Genomic DNA, 18,995 nt, shown 5'->3' with positions numbered 1-18,995 from the left:
GCATACACATACACACTCACAAAAAGAGGAAAAGGGGAAAAAATAATATATATCTTGCTCCCAAAGTCCACCTCCTCAATTTGGGATGATTCGTTGTGTATTCAGGTATTCCACAGATGCAGGGTACCTCATGTTGATTTTTGAGATTTAATCCACTGCTCCTGAGGCTGCTGGGAGAAATTTCCCTTTCTCTTCTTTTTTCGCATAGCTCCTGGGTTTCAGCTTTGGATTTGGACCCGCCTCTGATAATAGGTCACCTGAGGGCATCTGTTCTTTGCTCAGAGAGGACGGGGTTAAAGAAGCAGCTGATTAGGGGGCTCTGGCTCACTCAGGCCGGGGAGGGAGGGGTACGGATGTGGGGTGAGCCTGCAGCGGCAGAGGCCGGAGTGACGTTGCACCAGCCTGAGGCGCGCCTTGTGTTCTCCCGGGGAAGTTGTCCCTGGATCACGGGACCCTGGCAGTGGCAGGCTGCACAGGCTCCCGGGAGAGGAGGTGTGGAGAGTGACCTGTGCTCACACACAGGCTTCTTGGTGGTGGCAGCAGCAGCCCTAGCATCTCATGCCCGTCTATGGGGTCCGCGCTGATAGCCGCGGCTCGCGCCCGTCTCTGCAGCTCCCCTAAGCGGCACTCTTAATCCCCTCTCCTCACGCATCAGGAAACAAAGAGGCAAGAAAAAGTCTCTTGTCTCTTCCGCAGGTCCAGACCTTTACCCGGACTCACTCCCGGCTAGCCATGGTGCACTAAGCCCCTGCAGGCTATGTTCACGCCGCCAACCTCAGTCCTTTCCCTGCGCTCCAACCGAAGCCCAAGCCTCAGCTCCCAGCCCCTGCCCGTCCTGGTGGGTGAGCAGACAAGCCTCTCGGGCTGGGGACTGCTGGTCGGCACCGATCCTCTGTGCGGGAATCTCTCCACTTTGCCTTCTGCACCGCTGTTGCTGCGCTCTCCTCTGTGGCTCCGAAGCTTTCTCCCTCCGCCACCCGCAGTCTCCACCCGTGAAGGGGCTTCTAGTGTGTGGAAACCTTTCCTCCTTCACCGCTCCCTCCCACTGGTGCCGGTCCGTTCCCTATCCTTTTGTCTCTGTTTATTCTTTTTTCTTTTGCCCTACCCAGGTACGTGGGGAGTTCCTTGCCTTTTGGGAGGTCTGAGGTCTTCTGCCAGCGTTCAGTAGGTGTTCTACAGGAGTTGTTCCACATGCAGATGTATTTCTGGTGTATCTGTGGGGAGGAAGGTGATCTCCGCGTCTTACTCTTCCGCCATCTTGAAGCTCCTCCTCATTAAATCTTAAACATTATTTTTGAATCACAGCTTTTAGTGTTCCATAATTCGGCCACTGCTAAGTTCCCTAAGATTCCCAATTTTGTCTTTACTATATCCTGTAGGCCTTGCACCATGTACAGCACCTGGCATATGTGAGGTACTCAGTATTTCACGATTTGAATTGAATCCCTTTATTAGCCAATTGTTTAATACAGACTTATGATAATGATTATGAGCCTCTCGACAAATTTGAGGGGGCTTAAATATTAACAAGTATTTTAGTTATGCTCAACGTCATTTTCATTATAGCTCTATTGATATTTCTAAGTTCTTTGAATGTTATATCAAACGAGTTAGTACCCATTTCCCCAGAGTTCCACTAGCTGTCTCTGGACTTACTGGTACGTATGTCTCAAAGAATGACCTCTTTTTACAAAGAATGACAAAAGGACAAAACCGTCCAGACATCAAGCAAAGAAGAGTTCTGAATGAGACGTCACCAGTCTAAGTGAATCAGACCCTGTTCTCAGTTTGCACCTTCCTTTACATTTCACTCACTTTGATTTTCTCCACCCCTGGCTACAGGGCATAAGCTTCCTGCATAAAATATTTGCTCATGTCTATACAAAGGTGGTATCAAAGTTCAGACTCATTCAGGGTCATAAAAGAGAACTCCATTTGAGCTCTCCATAACAAAAGATGGTGGTTTCATGGGTTGATTTTAAGAATATAACAATATATTTTAGAGACTTAAAAAAGGAAGATACTATCGGGCCTAGGGGAAGAATCAGAATAGTCAAATTTACACAAAATAATTATCCTTCTTCCTTCTTTTACTCTTGCCCTCTCATGATTCTTGGCTTCATTCTTCTTGTGTGTCAAGTTTTCTTTACTTTAGTCCACAAGGCAGAAAGTAATCATTCATAGTTTTACTTACAACTCCACTTACAATGGAGTTGGGGTTTCTAAATTCAATTTTAAATTCCCAATTTTAAATTTGAGAGGGATGGCTTATTGGCAGAGACTAGATTCTCAAAATAAGTCAGTCAATCAATTATGGTTAAGGAGGCAGAGTTATGCTAAGGCAGCATGGCTAGATTCACACACACACACACACACACACACACACACACGCACACACACAATATGTATCTGATTTTGATGATAACAGCAATGATAGAATCTCAAGTATAGTGAGTTTTATAATGTCACCCTCAATATCCAAATCTACTGGAAACCTCAGAATGTGACCTTATTTGGAAATACGTTCTTTCCAAGTGTAATTATCGTAAGGAACAAGATAAGAAATTATGCTGAATTAGGCTTAGATCAAAACCCAATGATAGGGCTTCCCTGGTGACACAGTGGTTAAGAATCCGCCTGCCAATGCAGGGGACACGGGTTTGAGCCCTGGTCCGGGAAGATCCCACATGCTGCGGAGCAACTAATGCACCTGCACTCTAGAGCCCACGTGCCACAACTACTGAAGCCCGCACGCTTAGAGCCCGTGCTCCACAACAAGAGAAGCCACCACAATGAGAAGACTGTGCATCGCAAAGAAGAGTAGCCCCCGCTTGCTGCAACTAGAATGAAGCTCGCGCACAGCAACAAAGACCCAACGCAGCCAAAAATAAATAACGTAATTAATTTAAAGAAATGACTTGTAAATAAATAAATGATAAATATTGCTAAAATTAAAAACCAACCCAATGATAGTAACCTTCTTTTTAAGAAACAGAAAGGACACAAGGAGAGAAACACAGAGAAGAAAGCGATATGAAGATGGAAGCAGAGATTAGTGATGTGTCTGTGTCCATAAGCCAAAAAATGTTAAGGATATTGTGTAACCTCCAGAAGTTAGGAGAGAGGCATGGGAAAGTTCCCCTCAGAGATGGCAAGACAAAGAGCATGTAATGGCAAAATTACAACATTCTGGCAGTATGAAATAATGACAGAGGGAGCCAGCCCTGTTGATTCCTTGATTTCACACTTCTGGCTTCATGAACTGTGAGAGAATAGATTTCTGTTGTCTTGTAACCACCAAGTTGGTAGTAGTTTATTATTGCAGCCCTAGGAAATAAATAGACCAAGAAAAGATAAAAGGACTTAAGGAGACCAATTGAGGAGTTCCTTTTTTCCACCAAGAGATTCCACTGCCTTCTTCTCTGGTAAACAATGCATTCTATATTTTATCTTAGCCAGGTAAGCTATTTTCTTCCAATGTTCAACTTATATCGTATTAGTTTATGGCTATAAAAGGATCCCGAGCAACTTAAAATAGAACGATGCAATAATAGTTGACTATTATTGCTCACAAATGGCAAAAAAGCAGAAGATAGCTACTCTTTATTTCTATTCCTTTACTGATTTAAACTCATGTAACTAAGTGGTAATGTTTCCTCACTTTAAGGACAAAATGTACTCCACAGTTCTCACTTAAGCATTCATCACCAGGCCTCAAGGTCCTTGCATCATTTGGGATTGATTCAGCAAAAAAGTGACTAAAATGAAGTGCTTGAACTGGTCCTCAAATATTTCTGTAGTCATTGCATACCTTTGCAAATAGCTTTTTAATAGCGAAACTGCCACATTATGATTTAATTTGTACTGAACAAATGAGGACATATTATCATCTCAGCCAATATTTGAGTTAGCTCAGGAGAATTTCAAGCAACTTGGATGAATTTGGCTGCAATGCAGTGCCTGAAATAAAATAAACTTTGTTTTTTGGTGTGTTATGTAAAAATATAAGTACATATACATGAATTGAAAACAACCTTCATTTTATATAACCAGAATAAAAACTAAAACGGAAAGATGCCAGCTTTTTTTTTTTCTATATTAGAAAATACACTGACTTTTCATTCATGGCTTGATCATGTCTCAAGTGTCCTATGAAGAGAAAATAAAGCAGTAACATGTCATTTATCTGAAGGTCACTTATCCTACAAATCAGCAGTTTGGAACATCAATGAGAACTTGGTAATAATGAAGAAAGGCCCAAGAGAAAAGAAAGAGATGTCTGTACATTTTTTGATTTGACTTGATTTAACAAAACACTTGATTTGGCCATTCACCAAGAAAGCACTTGATATACAATTTTTTTTTTACTGCTATAGTAATACTTTTATAAAGCCCACCTAGCTTTCTGACTATCAATGAGTTAAAATTAATCAGAACTAAGGAGCTCTAGAGTTAGTCACAGTGATGACAGAAGGAAGTTAACAGCCTGGGAGCAATGGAGGAAACAGTAATACTTTAAAATACAGAAAGAAGAGCTCTCTAAAATTATAGCGGATCAATTTTGCAAATTCACAACTCCTGATCAATTTTGCAAATTTACAACTGCTCAAACCTCCCACAATGTCATCTGAACACATATAAATGAAAGAACAAGCACTGCCAAACAAAACTGCCATAATTAAAAAAGAGATTTTCTTCATAGACTAGAAATGAAGCATATATTTACTAAACATTCTGGGCTAAGTCAAGAACATCAAAGGTCTGGGGAGGAGGGTCAGTGTAACAGAACCTGTGACTTACTTGGGTGGTGCTCATAAAACATGCATAACAGTAAAGAATCAGAAAATATAACATAATACAAGAAGAGGAATACATTTTTATTGACTGAAAACTCAAGCAGGATCTCTTATACATGTGAAGCCAATCTAGAGTTCTGTAATGTATTTAATGAAATAAATCCAGAAATAAACTAACCACATGGGATCCGAATCCAATAATAGGTGAAACATGCAAAGCCTGTCGTGGGAGGCTTGTGTCATGGAAGGCCAAGACTAAGCATCTTAAAGACAGTTATATATTCCCTGGATGTGTAATAAAGTAGTATCTGTCCAAAGATAGCCTTACAAATAAGAATCACGAAGTGCTAGAGGAAAACCAAAACAATGAAAGGGTTGCACAATTGAGCAAAACAGAGTTATAACTCAGAACACAGAGAAAAGTACAGCAATCTGAAAAGAACTTTAAAGTAATCAATTTAATGTTTTCTACAGAAAAATAAAAGTGAAAGCAACCAAAACAAGAATAAAAAATTATGACACAGAAGTTGATGGTTATTAAATGAGAAATACTTGAATAGGTTTACTACCCAGCCAACTGGAGAGACTTGAAAAATGAAATAGTGAGTTGTAAAATCAGTGAAAACTTCCTTGAATATAGAGCAAAGGATTAAAAAAAATACAAAATATAAAACAAAGTTAAAATACATTAAAGATAGGAGTTTAATAAAATAAATAAATTGGAAACAGTAGTAACAGTTGAGAGGTGAAATGGTACAAAGGAAAGTATAAGTATGCTAAAAAACTTTGTCTTGTCCCAAAGAAAGGCAGAACTACGTGATATACTTGTTTAAAAAAAAAGTTGATGTTTTGTGAATAAAAATTTAAAGAAATCCCAAACAAGAAGAAGAAGATGAGGAAGAAGGGGAAGGAGAAGAGAAAGGGGAATGAAAAGAGACGGCCCAGGAGGAGGAGGAGGAAGAGGAAGAAATATTAAGAATTAGACTGTAGGGCTTCCCTGGTGGCGCAGTGGTTGAGAGTCCGCCTGCCGATGCAGGGGACGTGTGTTCGTGCCCCAGTCCAGGAGGATCCCACGTGCCGCGCAGCGGCTGGGCCCGTGAGCCGTGGCCGCTGGGCCTGTGCGTCCAGAGCCTGTGCTCCGTAGCGGGAGGGGCCACAGCAGTGAGAGGCCCGCATACGGCAAAAAAAAAAAAAAAAAGAACTAGACTGTAAAACTTATAAACCTATAGAGAAAAAAATGGAACAAATAAACAAGATCAAAGAAATTAGACTTTAAAAAAAAGGGACAGGAAAAAAAAAGTTTGATAAACATTAAAAAAAAAAAAACACGTGCTAAGATGGCAGAAATAATTTAAAGTATACCATTAATCAAAATAGGCATATTTGAGTTGAAACTATTATTAGAAAGCATAAGTTATAAATGGATTTTTAAAATGTAGCTAGTATCTGTTCATACAGGAGAAGCTTAAAAGAAAAAAAAAGTTGCAACAAAAGAATATAAACATGTAATGATTTGAAAATGGCTCAGTAATTACTTTAAAGGAGCCTGAGTGTCTGACGGCTGTGAAGACCCTCCCAGCCCTAGATGGCCTAGGTTTTGAAGAGAGAGAAATAAATGTGTCTTGCTTAAGCCACAGTTATTATTGTTTTATTTCATTTTTATCACTGGATGCTAAATATTCTTATAACCAATACATACTATGAGATATTAAAGCAGATAAAGTGCCTATTCCTCGCTTATAAAAGGATTGATCCACAAAGACAATAATACTCTTGAACTTGGATGTAGCTAACAATAGAGTCTTAAAATAAATCAATCCAAATAATGAAAAACAAGGAGAAGTTGAAAAATTCCCAGTTCCTAGTGGGGAACTTTAATACGGTGTTCTCATATACTTACATTTCAAGCAACAAAAAATAAATAAGAACATATAGGACTGAAATAACCAGGTTTGTTACTAAAAAATATTTAATAGCCAAAGTAACAAAGGCACTGATTAATCACATGAAGGTGTCAACAAAGTAGAAGAGATGTTGGACTTTAACAATCAGTTTGAAGTGCAAAGTCTGAATCAGCTGAATATCAACCATGGGAATAAACAAAACAAATAAGCTGCATATCTGTACCATACAAAGAGAAAACACTTCTTATCTTCAATCCCATATTAAATATTATCAATCCTATATCAATACTGACCAGCTACTAGAACATAAAATAATCTTCAATCAATATTACACAAAACATATTCCCTAACTAAAATTAAATAAAATTAGAAATCACATAAATTCATCTGCCCCACTTATTTGAGATATTGGAATACATATGTTTCTTTAATTCATGATTATATTAGTTATATACTGCTGTGTAACAAATTACCCCAAGATTTAATAGCTCAAAAAATAAATACTTGTTATGTTATGGTTTCTCTGGGTCCAGCATTCAGGTGCTTCTTAGCTGGGTGCCTCTGGGTTGGAGTCTCCCATAAGGCTATAATCAAGGTATCATCTGGGGTTATAGTTATCTGAAGGCTCAATTTAGGAAGAATCTACTTTCAAGTTCACACAAGTGGTTGTTCCCAGTCCTCAGAGAATCCACTTTCAAGTCCATTCAGGTGACTACGGCAATCCTTAGCTTCTCACTGTTTGCCAGAGACATCAGTTCCTGCCCCTGCCATGGGAGTTTCTATATGGGGAAGCTCACAACATGGCAGCTAGCTTTCCCACAGAATAAGGCAACGAGAGAGAGTGAGACATAGGCCAGTCTCTTTGTAACATAATCTCAGAAGTGGCATCTATAATGTCAGAATTACTATTTATTTGAAGGATGTCACTCAAGGAAAGGAGAATACACATGGGCGTAATACTAGGAGGCAAGAGTCTTTGGGTCCATCTTAGAGGCTTCATGCTACAATGGTTTAAGAGAAAATAAAAGTAGAAAATATAAATTATTTATGACTGAATGACAACAAGAACATTACATACCTAAAATTGTGGATATAGCCAAAGCAGTAGCAGGGAAAAATTCTTTCAAAATGTGGAAAATTAGAATAAATCAGCTAAATATTAAACTCAAAAAGATAGAAAAAGCAAAACAACTAAAGAAAATTGAGGAGAAAAAGTAAAAAAGGCAAAAAATCAATGAAATAGGAAAGAATGTTGAGCAATTAAACAGTGGTTGAAAAGATGAACTAGACAGTAAATGGTGTTGGAAAAACATTATAAAAATAATTTAAAAAAACCTGTTTATATCTCTTCCCATACACCAAGAAGAATTCTATATGGATAAAATACATAAATAAAAAATAATCTAACTTTTAATAACCTATATGAAAACATGGGGGTATTTTTATAATCTAAGAGTGAGGCAATCTTTCTAAACTATAGCATAATTCAGAAATCCTAACAAAATCAAATATGAAAAATTCAATCTCTTAAAACATAAAAATTATAGTAATAATAATGATAAATTCAAAAATTATGACCTAGGAAAAATGCCTTAATTCATCTTTCAAAAAGGCTAATCTACCTAAAGTTAAAAAAAGATCAACTACCAAAAAAATGGGCAAAGGATATGAACACACTCATTTCAAAGAAAGAGAAATATAAATGGCTCTTAAACATATGAAATATTTCTAATTTAGCTCATAAAATAAGAAACACAATTAAACTATATATAAATTATCCTTTGCATTTATCAAATCAGCAAAATTCTTAAATTTGGTAACATAATCAAATTCCATTGGAGAATCTGTGTGCAAACAATTTCATGTATATTTAACCCAGCTATTCCACTTGTAATAAATTCCCCTACAGACACATCCATACTATATGAAATGATTTATGCTCAAAGTTATTTACTGTCACATTCTTTGGAAGAGCAAAAGAATGGAAACAATCTAAATGAAGAAGAAAAAAGAATTCAGTGAAGAAATTATATTATATTCAGACAATGGAATATGGACGTAAAAGATAAGAAGTCCTTTATGAACTGACATAAAGATTTCCAAGATATATTGCTACATGAAAACAGTGAATAATAGTGTGTATATGTAACCCATTACGTAAAAAAGCAAAAATAAAAGTAACATATATTTGCATTAGTTTGAAATGAATATAATTACCTGGAAGGATAAACAATAAGCCAGTAGTGATAGTTATGTGCTAAGGCTATAAGAAGTGTTCACGTGAAAACAAAACCGGGAAAAGACACATTGCAGAAGATTTTAAATTTTGCAATGCTCAACTTCCACATTAAGTGGGCAACATGATTATATTACTGAAAATTTATATGCTTTAAAAATGTTATTTTTTAAAAATAGAAATAAAGTAGGAAAAACGTTAAGGTAAAAGCAATAAATTAAACAGAAAATACAAATATGTTGGCTAAAACGTTCCACATTATCAAGAGTTGGCCAGGGGGCTTCCCTGGTGGCACAGTGGTTAAGAATCTGCCTGTCAATGCAAGGGACACGGGTTCGAGCCCTCGCCCGGGAAGATCCCACATGCTGTGGAGCAACTAAGCCCATGCGCCACAACTACTGAGCCCACGTGCCACAACTACTGAAGCCTGTGTGCCTAGAGCCCGTGCTCTGCAACAAGAGAAGCCACGACAATGAGAAGCCTGCGCACTGCAATGAAGAGTAGCCCTGGCTCACCGTAACTAGAGAAAGCCCACGCACAGCAACGGAGACCCAACAGAGCCAAAAATAAAAAATAAAATCAAATAAATAAAAAAATTTAATAATTAAAAAAACCAGTTGGCCAGGGCGTGAGGAAAGGTAGAATAGGCTAGTATCAATATATCATTGGTGGGAATATGTAAATTACAGCTACTCCTGAGAATAATTTGCAGTACTACTAAAACGGAAAATTACCTATTTCCCATACAGTTTTCTTCTAGATACATACATTAGAAGTATATTTACACATATGCACAATAAATTGGCACAAGTATGCTCACTGTGGCATTATTTGCTGTAACAAAAAACGTGGTAGCAATCTAAATGTCCACCTGAAGAGATAAATAGTGGTATACCTCAAAATGGAATGATACATCAGTTAAAAAATAAATCTGAGCTACACATGTCAACCTGGAAAATGTTCCATCACTGCAATAATTCCCTTTCATCCACCTTCACCTCCCTTGCCAGTCTATCCCTCCTTAGCACTCATACGCGAAAGCCCCACTCTCCCTCTATTCTCCCTTCACTAAGGCCACTCAATCTGACTAGAGAAAACATGCAATCTTTGCGACTAGTTAATTTAAATTCACTTATCAATTCTCACTGCAATTCTGTTAATCAATTAGTAGCAATTCTGCTATGTATCTGTATTCCAATTAATTGCTTACTCTCCTAAAGGATATTTTCACACTTTATTCCCTCTCCCCAAGCTTCAACTATTTTCACACTCAGCTCATTACTTTAGCCCCTATTTCACTGAGAAATAATAAAATCTGCAAAGAACTTTATCATATCCTTATCACATCAACCAATTTGCCATCATTTGTACCAATATACTCAGCCTTCTCTTCTGCTACTGTATAAGTTGTCCATGTAAAGCCAACTCATCCATTCATGCACTATATCCAATCATTTTTTTCCTGCATCATTTTTTCCCATCAGCATACAGACATCTTAAAAAGAAAAGCCCTCATGACCTCTACATCTCCTTTAGCTAATGCTTTATTTTCCTGAACTCCTTTTGTATTAATTGTCTGTTAAAACATAATTGCCTATTTTAAAAGTGTGCCTTAAAATACCATAAACTTAGTGGTGTAAAACAAGACAAATAATTATCTCACAATTTCTATGGGTCAGGAGTCAAGCATAGGTTAGCTGGGTTCTCTACTCAGGCGCTCAGTGGGTTGAATCAAGAAGTCAGCTGGGGGGCTTCCCTGGTGGTGCAGTGGTTGAGAGTCCGCCTGCTGATGCAGGGGACGTGGGTTCATGCCCCGGTCCGGGAAGATCCCACATGCCGCGGAGCGGCTGGGCCCGTGAGCCATGGCCGCTGAGCCTGCGCGTCCAGAGCCTGTGCTCCGCAGCGGCAGAGGCCACAACACTGAGAGGCCCGCGTACCACAAAAAAAAAAAGTCAGCTGAGACTGTGATTTCAAATGAGGGGTCCATAGGGATCCTCTTCTAAGCTTACTAGCTCCTGTCAGAATTCATTTCCATGGAGTTGTAGGACTGAGTTCCATGTTTTCTTGCTGGCTATTTGCTGGAGGCCCCTCTAAGCTCCTAGATAAGACTCCAGCTCACAGACTCTCTCAGAACATAGCGGTTTGCTTTTTTTTCCAAGGACGGGAGACAAACTGACCTCACACGTTGAATCTCTGATTTCTGGAGATGCCTTGTCCCTTTTAGAGCTCATTTGATTATGCCAGGGCCACCTGAATAATTTTCTTTTTGATTATCTCAAAGTCAACTGATTTGGTACCTTAATTGCAAATGCAAAAATTTGTTCACCTTTGTAATATAAACGAATCATGGGGTGAAATCCAGATGCAGTTACATCTACACTCAAGGAGAGGTGACACAGGGCATGTACACTGAGCGTGGGTGAACTCAGATGTTCCAAGGATGATTTCTGAATTTTATCTACCACACTTTTGACGTAAAATTCTTTTAAGGATTGGTCTATACCAATTGATTTGTCACCAATTCACTTAGCCTTGACTCCTCTCTAAATAGGCTTTCATCCATACCACTCCATTAAATTGACTCCTGTAAGAGTTATCTATGATATTCATGCTACTAATTCTATTGGTCAGCTGAATCCTCATTTTACTTTACTTACCTTCAGCATTTGACGTATTTAATCATGTTCTCCTTCTTGAAACACTTTCTTCATTTAGATTTCAAGGCATCACATTCTCCTGGCTTTCCTCCTGTCTCACTAAGTGTTCCTCCTCATTCTCTTGACTGGTTCTTCATTCTCTCCACAAAACCCTTAAATGTTATAATAACTCTGGGTCTTGTCCTTCTAATCTGCACTCATGTTCTTGCTTTGTTTTTTGTTTTTTTTTTGCGGTACACAGGCCTCACTGTTGTGGCCTCTCCCGTTGCGGAGCACAGGCTCCGGACGCACAGGCTCAGCGGCCATGGCTCACGGGCCCAGCTGCTCCGCGGCATGTGGGATCCTCCCAGACCGGGGCACGAATCCGTGTCCCCTGCATCGGCAGGCGGACTCTCAACCACTGCGCCACCAGGGAAGCCCTGCACTCATGTTCTTAAATACTTCATCTGATGTCATGGTTTTAAAGATTCTCTATATGTTGATGACTCCCAAATAGATGCCTCTATTTTTGACCTTTCTCTTGAAATCCAGATTCTTATATCTTGCTTCCACTTACCATCTGCATTTAGATTTCTTTCTAAAAAGCATTAATTAATAAACTGACCAAAAGCAATGTCTTAGTTATCTCAGTTCTCTATGTTTTCTCTATTCCTCAACTCAGTGAATTTTAAGTTCAGTATTCAAATTGCTTAGGTCCAAACCCATGGAATCATCACTGACACTTCTTTTTCTCTCATACCACATTCAGGACACTGAGGGATGCTTTTGGCTATATCTTAGATATACCCTGTATCCAACCACATCTTAAAATCTCCACCACAAATTTGGGTGGAAAAAAAGAGAAAAAATAATATAATTTAAGGGGTTTATAAATCGATCTACCATACAAATCCTAGTCAAATATTTCCTTGTTTAAAATTATTAATACTCACAGTTACTTTAGGATAAAATTAAAATTATTTTTTATGACCCCTATCTAGACCTTATTTACCTTTGTATCTTCATCTCTGGGTGCCTAAGTTTATAGCTTACACTTAATGACACTGAATCACTCATATTTCCTGGAGCAGGCAGAGTTTTCTCTTCTAGAAATATCATCACCCTAATCCCTCTTTTCTATATAAACCCTAATATTCCTTCAGTACTCTGCTCATTTGCCACAAACTGAGGAACCATGGATCATACAAATATATTAGTCTTCCAACTCATTCAATGGCAAAATTAAATAGAAAAATGATAAAAGTCCATGTTCACACATGAAGGATGTCTCAAGGCATTGTATGTGAAATAGGTCCTCATTAGTGGCCTCTTGTAACTTATCAGGGAATAAGATTTCAAAAGTACCATGAAGATCAACCAAAACTCTTCTAGAATCTATTCGATTTTCATATGTACACTGATCTAAAGGCAGTATCAAAATTCATTAAGACCAAATACAAATATTACTACTGTCAATTACATAACTTCGAGGCATTTAATTATTAGCACTCTTGTCTTAAAGAAGAGAAATTCATTTGAGATATGTAGAATAATGGCTCCCCCAAAGATGTCCATATCTTAATTCCTGGAACATATGAATATGTTACGTTACACAGCAAAAGGGAATTATGTTTGCAGATAGAATTAAGGGTGTAACCAGCTAACTTTAAGTAAAAAATGTTAACCTAGAATATCTGGGTATGCCCAAGGTAATCACAATGATTCTTAAAAGTGGAAGAGGGAGGCTGAAAAATAGAATGTGATGACAGAAACAGGGAGAACAATTTTCTATTTGGCATAAAGTCTATTGTTCTAATTCTTTTCTGAGGTCTGATAGTATCTCTTTTCTAATTTGTGATATATTGTTATATTCTTACAGTAAATCCCCCAAACTCACCTACTTTTGCTTCAGAGAGCTCAAGTAGAGTTCTGTTATATGATTCCAAATAAGTCTGAATTTTTAACATGATCTAGAGAAAAAAACAAGAACATAAATGTGTAAATCACTAACTGGGAGGAAAACGTTTGGAAAAAATACATCTGACAAAGAACTTGAATCAAGAATATATAAAGGACTCCTACAACTGAAAAAAAAAGATAAAAATGGGCAAAGAATTAAATAGACAATTCAAAAGAAGACATATGAATAGTCAAAAAGCACATAAAGATGCATAATCTCTTTAGTTATCAGGGAAATGCAAATTAAACCACAGTGTGATACCATTACACATCAGAAAGAAAAGCTAAATTTAAAATGACTGTCAATTATGTATGTTGGCAAAAAGTGTAGCAATTGGAACTCTGATACGATTGCAAATATGTAAAAATAGAGTAAAATCACTTTGTCAGGGTGTTTGGCAGTTTCTTGTCATTTTAAACATACACCTACAATATGACCCCAAAATTCCATTCCTAAGAAAACTAAAAATTGTGTCCATAAAGACAAAAACAAATAAACAAACTTAGATTTGAATGTCCGTAGAGACTATTCATAATAGGCCCAAGATGGATACAACTCAAATGTCCATGAACAGAAGAATGAATATAAAAAATTGAGCTATTTTCTTAAAATAGAATAATATCCAAAACTAAAAAGGGAAGAATTAGTGTTATTTGCAGTAACACAGATAAATATAAAATTTATGCTGAGCAAAAGCAGACAAAAAGAGTATATATTGTATGATTCCATTTTAATGAAATTAAAAGGCTGAAGAACTTTCACAGATTCGGGGAGACTAAGGTGACACAACTAAATACAATGCAGGATTTTTGATTGGATCTTAGAACAGAAAAACAGCCTTATGGGATGTCATTAGTGAAATGCTAATAAGGTCTTTTAAGTTAATAATGTTGTATCAATGTTTAGTTAATAGTTAATAATATTGTATCAATGTTAATTTCCTGATTGTAATATTTGTAACGTGGTTAAGTAAGTTGTTAACATTTGGAAGAAACTGGGTGAAGGGTATATATACCTGAATGCTCTGAACTATTTTTGTGAAATTTCTGTAAATTTATTTCCATCCTTAAAAAAACTAAAAATATAACTATCATATGACCCAGCAATCCCACTACTGGGCATATACCCAAAGAAGACCATAATTCAAAAAGACACATGTACCCCAGTGTTCACTGCAGCACTATTTACAATAGCCAGGACACGGAACTAACCTAAATGTCCATCAAAAGAGGAATGGATAAAGAAGATGCTGTACATATATACAATGGAATATTACTCAACCATAAAAAGGAAACAAATTGGGTCATTTTTAGAGACGTGGATGGACCTAGAGACTGTCATACAGAGTGAAGTAAGTCAGAAAGAGAAAAACAAATATTGCACATTAACATATATATGTGGAATCTAGAAAAATGGTACAGATGATCTTATTTGCAAAGCAGAAAACGAGACACAGACGTAGAGAACAAATGCATGGATACCAAGGGGGGAGGGGGTGGATGGGATGAATTGGGAGAGTGGGATTGACATATATACACTATGATGCTGTGTATTAAATAGATAACTAATGAGAAACTACTGTATAGCTCAGAGAACTCTACTCAGTGCTCTGCGGTGACCTAAATGCGAAGGAAATCCAAAAAAGAGGGGATATATGCATACGTATAGCTGATTCACTTTGCTGTACGGTAGAAACTAAACACAACATTGTAAAGCAATAAAAACTAATTTAAAAAAAAGAGTAAAAACAATTATTTCCAAAAAAATTTTTTGTAACAATAACAGAACGATCTAGGATCAAACAATCTCCCCTCTGGATCCTCAAAGCATTTACATCACATCTTTTTCCCAGCTCATCCTTCAATTTAGTATTTCCCTATTTCCCATTCTAAAACTATGCAGCATTTGTAGAATGGAAGAATGGCCAATCTTATTTTTCTGAGAAGCAGAAAGCTTTACCTGTTGCTCTATTGCTGATCCTACTTTGGAAGCATAAGCTGCTCCTCAGACTGATAAATATCTCAGACTTCTACCTCTAAAACACGACACCTTTGTAACATCCTTGAGTTCCCCACCCCCTACCCTCTCCTCACAGACCCTCTCCACACACACATAAAATGAAATGGCTGTAAAGCTGCTGGAATTTGTTATTCTCTAGAGAACAAAATCATTTTATATTACTGGTCAAAAATTAATGCTTTCAAAATGAAGCTTTAGCCTGACTAGGAAACCCCTGAAGTCAGGTGTGTCCAACTGTTCAACAAACAAAGGAGCAAGTAGATTCTGAATAAGTCAGTGAAGATCTGCCTGAGAAAGTTACTACCTTCAAGGGGAGCAGCTGTAGTCCTGAAAATACATCCTGTCTCGACCAAGTGCCTCTGAGAGCAAACCTACCCTATTTCTCAATATTTTCATCATTCCCCCAAGACCTACCCATGTGAGTTAAAAATGATCACAACCTTCTCTAAACTTTGTTCATACAGTTTACCTCTACTGTACCATGTTTCAAATATTGCTTTGAAGTCTCATTATTTATGAACTTATCTTCTCTAGATATCTAGAATGTAAGTTTCTTGAGAGCAGCCCCATATCTTAATCACTTCTATTTCCTCATGATAATTAGTATCATAGCAAATGCCACATGAGAATTTGATGAATTACTTACCTTGGTTTTCACTAATATATTAGAATCCATTTATTAGTTTTTAAAAATTCATTCAAATTATAGAGCACTAAAGACAATTTTGTGTCTAGTTCGAAAATATCCTTGAGATTTTTCTCAGTTTGAAACTTTATGAAAAGGCAGTTCTCCATACAGTTAGTGAGAACAGAAACTCTCTCCTGACATGTTTCATTGAACAAAACTGGAACGTAGGTCAATTAACCCATTCTATTCCATGAAGATAGAATGAAAATTCATATGAACTTTCCCAGTTAGGACAACCAAAAGAGAATTGTAGATGACTCATTGTATCCAAACAGAGGACTATCTTCAGCACAGATCTGTTCCTCAGATTTGTTAATTCTGAAGGCCTTGTGGTGATTTATAGGACAGATTACATTTCCATGAAAGGAAAATGATGTACATAAATCCTGAACCCAGAAAAGTATAGAGAGTCATATCACCTCTGGGCTAACATGTGGGAGGGAGGAAGGGAGAGAGGGAGGAGGGCAGGGCAGTACCAAAGTCTTATCTTAACATCAAATGCCTTGCAGTAAACAAGTGATTTCATAATACCAACACACACACATTAAGCATTAAATACTCAGGCTTCCCTGGTGGTGCACTGGTTTAAGTATCCACCTGCCAATGCAGGGGACACGGGTTCGAGCCCTGGTCCAGGAAGATCCCACATGCCGTGGAGCAACTAAGCCCGTGCACCACAACTACTGAGCCTGTGCTCTAGAGCCCGTGAGCCACAACTACTGAAGCCCGCGCACCTAGAGTCCATGCTCTGCAACAAGAGAAGCCACCGCAATGAGAAGCCCACGCACTGCAACCAAGAGGAGCCCCTCACGCACTGCAACTAGAGAAAGCCCGCATACAGCAATGAAGACCCAAGGCAGCCAAAAAAAATAAATAAATTTATTTGAAAAAAACATTAAACACTCATAGAATTTTTCTAGATTTCTATGGTGCTTTATGCATATTATTCAAACACTAATGGTGTTAATGGAAAAAGACTTCCAATGCTAAAATGAGTAATAAATAATACTTATGACTTCTCCAGATAAACTACTGTGGCTCTCTTAAGTACAGAAGCAAGTTGAGAACAAGCAAATTTGTTTTAAAAAATTAAAAATCCACTGAAATGCCTGAGAACTTTGGCAACTTTGCAAAACAAATACTGCACAGCACCAAGACTGGATGCTATGAAAGTGATGTTCAAGAAAAGATGATGTCCAGTGTTTAAAAAGGAATTACTCTGGTATATGACTTCTGACTATACTGGTAAATTATTTTTAAACTGTTACATAAATATGGCATGTCCTCGGTGCTAGGAAGTTTCTGAAACTGTTTTGATACCGTTTATTTTCTTTCTCATTTACACAGGGAATAAACCAATTTTTACTAAGCTGGATTTGAAGGACATCCAGTTCTAAGCAGAGGAGATAGTCCAATTTTTACTTATGGGCTGTGCTTCTTACATTTACTCAAATAAATTGCTTTCAATTTTGGAATACTCCAAATTAAACTCATAGTAAGGTAGGCTTAAAATGAAAAATACATAAATAAATATAACGAGATTTCCTTACATTTGTTAAAGTTACTACTTTTTCACTATTACATATGATAACTTTAAAACAATATTCTATGCACTTTTAAAGAGGTGTAGAGTGAGAAAATATGGGGTTTAACCCACAACATGATTAGGAAAGAAGCACTGTGATGGTTAATTTTGTGTGTCAACTTGGCTGGGCCACAGTGCCCAGATATTTATTCAAACATTATTCTGGATAATTCTGTGAGGGTGATTTGGATAAGATTCACATTAAAATGGGTAGGCTTTAAGTAAAGCAGACTGCTCTCCATAATGTGGGCAGCCAGTCGAAGCCCTGAATAGAACAAAAGACTGGACCTCAGCGAGAAGGAATTCTGCAGCTTGATAGCCTTTAGACTTGAACTGCAACATCAGCTCTTGGCTGGATCTCCATAATTTGTTAGACTTGCCAGCCTCCATAACTGTTATGAGCTACTTCCTTTAAAATAAATCTCTTTACACACACAGACACACACAGACACACAGACACACAGACACAGACACACACACACACACACACACACACACACACACACACACACATGGCCTATTGGTTCTGCTTCTGAATAACCCTGAGTAATAAAAGCTATATCTGAAATGCAGCCTCAACATTAAGGGCCCTGTTATTTGAGGTTATTTGAGATATGAGGTAATCAACATTCTTCACAGGACAACAAAGATCCTGTTGAAATAAGAACAAGAAATCTGCTTGGAGATCATTATAAATTCATCCAGAGCTGGTGAAAAGAGAAAAATCATCTAGCGTCCTTTATTTTAGAAAAACCATTCCTCTTATGACAGTTTTTAATATTCTGCACTTAAAAGATGAATAACAAATAGTGATGAATAATAAACATTCCACTAAGTTACCCAATGGTACCCTACTGGTAACCAAGTCCAGAGTTTTTCAACCCCAACTTGACATTTGGACCAGATAATTCTTTGTTGTGGGTACCCCTCCCGTGCATTATAGAATGTTTAACAGCATCCCTGGCCCCTCACCAATAGATCCCAGTAGCATTTCCAAATTGTGATAATAAAAAATGTGTTCAGATATTGACAAATTGCCTTTGGCTGAGAGGAACAGGCCTACACCAAAGCTGCTATCTTAGTCTGCTCAGGCTTCCAAAAATAAATACCACAGTGTGGGTGGCATAGACAACAGAAATGAATATTCTCATAGTTCTGGATGCTTGAAGTC

At 37.6% G+C, this 18,995-nt stretch overlaps 1 long non-coding RNA gene across 3 annotated transcripts in view; it reads right to left on the bottom strand.

The window, feature by feature from the left end:
• The window catches only part of LOC307196118, a 1,219,527-nt gene that overhangs the window by 171,369 nt on the left and 1,029,163 nt on the right, over window positions 1–18,995 (bottom strand). For all 3 annotated transcript variants that reach the window (XR_013831038.1, XR_013831039.1, XR_013831040.1), the window contains one exon: window positions 13,470–13,542. This is a non-coding gene — a long non-coding RNA (uncharacterized lncRNA). The remainder of the gene's footprint in view (window positions 1–13,469; window positions 13,543–18,995) is intronic.

Source organism: Stenella coeruleoalba, assembly GCF_951394435.1.
Source record: "Stenella coeruleoalba genome assembly, chromosome: 13".
Taxonomy (NCBI): Eukaryota; Metazoa; Chordata; class Mammalia; order Artiodactyla; family Delphinidae; genus Stenella; species Stenella coeruleoalba.
The sequence above is the reverse complement of the archived record's forward strand: the minus strand, read 5'-3'. Positions and strand labels throughout refer to the sequence as shown.